This window comes from Ptiloglossa arizonensis, chromosome 8 (genome assembly GCF_051014685.1).
Source record: "Ptiloglossa arizonensis isolate GNS036 chromosome 8, iyPtiAriz1_principal, whole genome shotgun sequence".
NCBI lineage: Eukaryota > Metazoa > Arthropoda > Insecta > Hymenoptera > Colletidae > Ptiloglossa > Ptiloglossa arizonensis.
In genome coordinates, this window is record NC_135055.1 from 14779263 (window position 1) to 14786569 (window position 7307).

The 7307-nt window shown below is 38.4% G+C and overlaps 3 non-coding genes across 3 annotated transcripts; 2 read left to right on the forward strand and 1 right to left on the reverse strand.

The window, feature by feature from the left end:
• Positions 1 to 2467: 2467 nt before the first annotated feature.
• On the forward strand, positions 2468 to 2539 carry Trnae-uuc (transfer RNA glutamic acid (anticodon UUC)). Its single transcript has one exon. It is a non-coding gene; the product is annotated as a tRNA-Glu (tRNA).
• A 421-nt stretch (positions 2540 to 2960) lies between these two features.
• Positions 2961 to 3034, forward strand: Trnai-aau (transfer RNA isoleucine (anticodon AAU)). Its single transcript has one exon. It is a non-coding gene; the product is annotated as a tRNA-Ile (tRNA).
• A 560-nt stretch (positions 3035 to 3594) lies between these two features.
• Trnae-uuc (transfer RNA glutamic acid (anticodon UUC)) lies at positions 3595 to 3666 on the reverse strand. The gene has a single exon. It is a non-coding gene; the product is annotated as a tRNA-Glu (tRNA).
• Between the last annotated feature and the right edge of the window lie 3641 nt (positions 3667 to 7307).

Below are 7307 nucleotides of genomic sequence, written 5' to 3' on the forward strand. Positions count from 1 at the left end.
ATTCTAGCCGGTACTTCGTTGGTACGGTTTTTAAAATAATTGAAAAATTAATTTTACACGTATTTTAAAGTTTTTTAAATTTAATCGTATTTGAAAATTTCATGGCGTTTCTTAAATTGTCGGAACCTTGTATCAAGATTAATACTATACGAGTAACAGGTGATAAACGAAGTCGTTCAATGTGTGTAATAAATCGTTTGCATATATAATCCGTGTACTGAACATTTACTTAAGATATCCATGATAAAAAGTTTCTTTTGTTCTGTTCTAGGTGAGTGAAACGTAACTATGATTCTATCGCCGCTGGACGAGTACTATGGGCCACCGTAAGTAAACCCTAAACACCCCTTGACTTATCTCCCTTCTCTATTCGGCGATAACCATTATTTTCGAGGTTCTATTACGCTAACATGTGGTTTTCGTTAATCTTCGTTTTACAATTCTTAAAAATCTGATCAATTGAATCAACAATTCAAATCTGATCAATTAACCAAAAGATAAAATAGAAAATTCCATTTTAAGGGTCAATCGTTAAATGCATATTACTATTAGGTACCAACAATGTATCTATCGTCTACACACACGTGTGTATATATATCGATCTTAATTCATTTTCCAGAAAATGTTTATTCATTGTAACGGGCAATATTGTTCAATTTTACTTGCAACTTTCGAACAAAAAAAAAAAAGAAAACTATGCATTCAAGAATCGAGCAGAGAGAATCTCCGAAAGGAATTAATCTCGAGAAAGAAGAGTATCTCGAGGAAATCAGTACTCGCCACCAACGTCGTATAAAATGGCCACGGTAATTGATCGAAATGCCCTTCTGTTCCCCGGCGCGGGTTTTTTCTTCTAGAACAGGGATCTTTAAGTCCCATACACATCGTTCTCGAGATCCCGCTAAGAGTGTTCGCGTCCCGGTAGCAGATTGCCGGTCTGCAGCCACCACGAAAGAAAAGTTTGCTGACGTCGTGTAAGATCGTACAAGACACCTGCAACAGCTTAATAGTTTATGGCGGACCGTGGACTTACTCGATGGCGATATTTTCCCATCGTGGATGGGGTCCACGGTGGCAGCGGGGCCGAGAGGGTCGCGATAAAGGGGAGTTTCGCGAAGAGAGTGCGTCCGAGTTCGTTACAACGGAGAAGTAAAAGGAGTTTCCAGCGATAGGAAGCAAATAGGGCAATTATTTGGGGGGGACATTTTTATTAAACTTTCTTATCGGTCGTTCGTGATGTATAATGTCACGCTCGAAACACTCTTCGCGTGGAGTTTCGGGGCCATTTTTCGCGCCCAGAGTGTCGTTTCACGTAGACTCCAGAGATTTGTGGCGTTAAACGCGATCTCGGTTCTTTGAGAATTTGCCGCGCGTTGGACGAGTCGTAAACCAAAATGAACGAGAGAGGTCGTTGGAAGCGCACCGTTATTTATAATAAATGTCACGGTGGTTCGGGTCTTCATCGACGAGAGAGATTTATCTCGTACGAGTTTTCCTCCGCACGTGTTTATGTTACGTGCTCGACTTTTAACGAATCAAGTGAAAGCGCGACGCGCGAAATGAATCTACACCGGCAAAATTCGATCGATTCGGAGAAACGAGCGTACGAGAATGTAACAAAATATGGATTCTTCGAGAATTTATAACCGAGGTCGGTGAAATATCACAGACGAAACGAATCGCAGAAAAATTGTACCGTTTGGAGAAAGAAACGGTAACGGTGAAATAAACGAATGAAAATGTAATAAAATACGGATTTTTCGAGAATTTACGAGATCGTATGGTTAAGTATAGCAGACGAAATGAATCGATGTACAAAAATTGTATCGTTTGGGGAAAGAAACGGTAATGGAGAAATAAACGAATGAAAATGTAATAAAATATGGATTCTTCGTGAATTTACGACCGAGATATTGGTTAGTTAAGTATAGCCGACGAAATGAATTAATGTACGAAAATTGTATCGTTTGGAGAACGAAACGGTAATGGAAAGAATAAATGAGAATGTAATAAAATATGAATCTTCAAGATTTTACGATCGAGACATTGGTGTTTCGCAGAGAGAGATTAACGTGTGAACGCGTTAAACGTGTCAAGGACACAGCTGGTCGTTCCTTTTAACGCGAACGGACAGACTATAACGAGACAAGGTCGACGATACCGTATATGAATCGTACGATTTTACGAGTAAATCTGATAATAAAATTGCATTATCCCAGATCAATTCATTCACTGATTGAAATGGTTCATTAGTTTACGAACCTTCACAATTTATCGATTTAAATCTAAGGACCTGACAATTTTAATATTCCCTCAGCATGTTCTTTAAATATACACGAAATACGCAAAAATTATATTTAAAATAATATCGTCGTAAGATGTTCGATAAAAGTGTAACGTTATCGATTCTGCACCCGGTTTACTCATATAGAAAAGCTCATTGTCAATTTGTAAGTTTAATTCTCAATCCGGTATGGTCTAGTGGCTAGGATACTTGGCTTTCACCCAGGAGGCTCGGGTTCGATTCCCGGTACCGGAAAATTTCTTTTTTTCTTTCTTTTCTTTTTACAATTTCATACATAAGTTACCTATCAATAATTATTTTTTTTTTCATCAACAAAGAATCGCGATATATTTTAATAAGAAAATACATCATTAATTAATCAGAAGTGCGAATAAACTTCGATAAAACCCATATTTTTCAAAGAAAATACAACTGAATATTTTCGTTCACATTACTAATTCTTATTATTTATTAGAGAATCGTTCGCAAAAGTATTACGATGATTATTAAAGGATGCTTACTTTGCAGTAAGCCGACGTTACATCGTGTCGGAATTCATTGAATGACCTGAAATGTAGAATTTTAATAATAAAGTATAATAATTGTAAATATTAGTTAAGAATAATGTCACAACTGTGACGAAGGATATGCTGTTTAAAGAAACAATGAACGTGTTGGCCCATTAGCTCAGTAGGTTAGAGCGTCGTGCTAATAACGCGAAGGTCGCGGGTTCGATTCCCCCATGGGCCAAGTAATTTTTTTTTTATTTATTCCCGATGAAAAAGAACGACGCTCGTCGTGTTGTACATTCCAACGCCAATATTCTTCTCTTTTTTTTCTTTTTTCTGTTCATTTTTCAACGTATACGTGCCGGGGATACCGAGTCGAAAAGTTTGCTTTGCGGCGCAGTAATGCTGGACGAAAACTTCGTCGAGAGTACGTGCCCGTTCGCGAGAAGGCGCCAAAGGAGGAAGAATTTGAGTTTCGGTCAAACACAAAGAAAGTTCCGAAACGACGTCCGCGGGTCTAATTGAGTAACTTTTTCTCGTTCGACGCAACTTGTTTGAGGGCAGCCGTAATAGAAGTATTTTCGGGCGATCCGCGCAAGGGACATCGTTTTCGTAATAGGACAAACTTTTTTCGTCAACGAAGGAGAGCGATTGGCTTACTTGCTTCGAGAAATTATATATATATAAAAAATATATATATGTTATTCTTTTAATTAAAAGTTAAATATGTAATATCGAATGATAAATGATACGTAACACATTTGTGAAATTGTAAGGGAAAAAAGAAGAAAAAAAGAAATTTTCCGGTACCGGGAATCGAACCCGAGCCTCCTGGGTGAAAGCCAAGTATCCTAGCCACTAGACCATACCGGATTGAGAATTGAACTTATAAACTGAGCTTTTCACGGGGTGTAGAATCGATAACTGTACTTCGGTTGAACATTTTAAATATATTTAAGCTTAAATAAATAATGGAACCGTGGTTTATTCATTAATTTGTAACAGTGGAGATGGAATTATGTGAAATGGATAAAGTATTTGATACAACATGATTATTGTACATTATGGACATCGTAAATATTTTATTTCATCGAATGGAAATGTAATGGGAATAAATGAAAATGCGACTCGATAACGAAACATAAAATGAGAGGTACTTAATAAATATGGTAGTCTAATTTAAATAATAGGTAACATAATATTTTCCGCACAGTACAGAATGATTGAAAGTAATTCGGGATAAGCAACGTATTATTAACTAGTATTTTCATATTATAATATTTTATTCATCGTTCTCTTGGTAATATATCTACATTAAAGAATTAAATTCAATCGAAAGAAAAATCGAACTTATACTTCTTCTTGCTACGTTCCTGACTTTATTTTTACTAGTATTTCGGATCTTTTGAAATAATTTATCCGTTATTCAAACACCATAAAATGTGTCAAATCGGAAAAAGAACATTCGCATTCTTGCCACGCAGCTCGAACGCCCACGATCGAATAATAATTACTCTTTTATATATAGAAACAGAAGACAAGTTGCTCACTTGTCTACAGGGTGATCCAGGAATAATTCAACAATTTTCGAAGCACTCCACCGATCTCGAAAAATTTCGAAATATACGCCGGTTCGAGGCGCGCCTAAAGCTGTACGTTAACGAACTCTGTTTCCAAAATTCTCGAGCTCACTTTTTTGGTTTTTTACACGTCACCCTATAGTTTCCCGCGCAATAAATCCGGACCTCCGATTTAAATTTCGTTGCCGCTGTCGTCGGATTTAAAAGTGTTACGGTCACCGAGCACCGTATCGGTTGGTGACAGCGTTGGTCGATTGTTTCTGGCAACAAATAAATTATTTCGTTTGTTTTTTTTTTTTTTTGTATTTGTATTTTTTTATTTCGTTTCTTTCCTGTACTGTCAATACGCCGCAGCGTCACGAGGAAAGGCCTGTCGGCCAAGCGGAAAGGACGCCGGACGTACTTCGTTCCGGGCGATACGCAACGGAACAATTATCGGATATCCACGGCTGACAAATTGCACGATCAACCGACTACGTTTTAATGAAGCTTTATCGAGCAGCATGCCGGTTCGTGTGTCGGAAAATGAAAAATGCAGCGACGTCGCTCCGATGCAAAGGATACCCGCTCACGGTGATATACAGAGTGTCACGGTAATCGTAGTACCATCTGAAAGGGAGTGGATGCTTCGTGCGAGAACGAATCGTAAATAACAAAATTAAAAGCGTCTCGTACGAAATAAAAAGAATCTTCAAAACATACGATCGTGGTACCATCTGGAGGAGAGAGGTGATGCTTCGTGTGAAAATAAATCGTAAATAACAAAATTATAATCGTCTCGTACGTAATAGAAAGAATCTTTAAAATACGTAACCATAGTAGTATTTGGAGGAGGGGTGATGCTTCGTGCAAAAGTAAATGGTAAATAACAAAATTGAAATCGTCTCGTATGAAATAAAAAAGAATCTTGAAAGTACGTGGTCATGGTACCATTTAAAAGAGAGATGATGCTTCGTGCAAAAACAAATGGTAAATAAAAGAATTAAAATCGTCTCGTACGAGATCGAGAGAATCTTGAAAATACGTGATCTCGACTAATTAGAATTTGAGCACAGGAAGAAAAACTGGATCCCCATCACGGCTAACAATAATTAAGAACGTCTTTTACGAGAAGAGCCAACACGTCGTTAAGACACGATCAAGTTGTTCAAGAGTTATAATAGGACAGACGAAACTCATCAATACCTTATTTACAAAGAAGAATCCCCAACCTGAGAACTGTACAAAATGCCCTGACAGATCACATTATCTTGGACTGCAGAAAGTACACCACGAATCGTCTAGATTGCAATACAAAATCCACCCTGAAAGACAACTTAATGGACAAGAAACAAAACTCTCGAACCTATTATATTATTTAAAACACACTAAACCCTACACTAGACTATAACCTATCCGAGTCGTGAATAATCCATTAAAGTGGTTGATTCGACATTAAATGATCGATTCAAAAAGATTAATAAAGAAAAAAGAAAATAATAAAAAAAGAACGACGGTACAAAAGTATTGCAATTAAGTAGAGTCTGCGTGATAATATGATCGGAGAATTTTTGATGGAATTTGAACGTTTGTTCCTCTCCATGGTGAAATATCGGTAGGGGAGAAATTTTCATCGGCGTTCCGATTTATTTTCGCGCGAAAAATCAGCCGCTTGTACTACGGGACACCTTGTATGTTCAAGCGGCGATTTAATCGTCGGCTCTGTCGACCAGATAGTTAAATCCGCCACGAATAATGCGGTTAAAGAGTGAATTAATGCTCGTGGACGAGATAATGTTGGCGCGCGCGTGAAAACCCGCGACAGGCACGCGGATTGCATCGGCGGCATATTTGCGTTTCATTTTCGACCGCTGGGAACGCGACGGTTATTCGTTTTTATGCACGTCGAACTTTCGACGAGAGGAACGGGGGGTGAGAGGGGTGAAAGGGATGTAATAGCGCGGCTCAACTCGAAAAAGGAATTTATCGATTCGCCCGTCTATTTGTACTTCGAGACGCGAGGGTGATTAAACCCTTCCGCTGCGATTTGTTTAACAGCGATCGGGCTCGTAAATACGATTTAATTTTTTTCATAGTTTCGTACGCGCGGCGAGTGAACAAAACATAACGCGTTTCAACTCGCGTTCGCGATACATTGCGACGAAACCGTGAAAACGCCACGATAATTTCAATTTCTCTCGAGAGGGGTGGGCAACATTCGTTGGGCCGCGATTGGTCGTTTTCATTCGGAGGATTTTCATATCGACCAAGGAAAATGTATACGATCGTTCGAGATTTTTCACTGTCTGTGCATCAGTTCTGCACGTGAAAGTTCCAATTTTAATTCTTTATGAAAAATAAAAGAAATCAACAGATCACCAGCAATGATTTTATCTTTAATCTCAAAGAACGTACAGGTGAAAAGAAAACAAAGGTACAGTTTAAGTAAAATACAGTTTGGTATCTATATTCGATGTGTATTCATAAAAAGGGACGTCTTTCACATTTTATTTACTCCTTGCTACTGAATACCAACGAATAGACTCTTTTTTTTCAAAATTACAATTTTAATTCTTCTCCATGTTGGTAAAAAAATTCGTACGAAGAATTTCGTTCCGTCAGGAGACTATGTAAATTCAAACTTGAAACTCGAAATGAGAATGCACTTATCGAAGATGGCTGCGATACGTTACAGGCGCTATCCAATACCAGAACACTCGTGAGTAGCTCATTTTTGTAATATTACACAAAATAACCGGCTATCGGTCTCCCAAGGTAAACACGTTCTCCAAATGCTCTCCTTTCTCAAATCGCCGATCCGCTGTTTGGTGCATGCATCACTCGGGACGTTACACGCTAGCAAAAGAGCTATTTCTGCCCCCTCCCCTCCCCTCAAAATTTATCACAGGCTCAATGGATCCCTCGTATCGTGTCATTAAAGACGCATATTCCTGC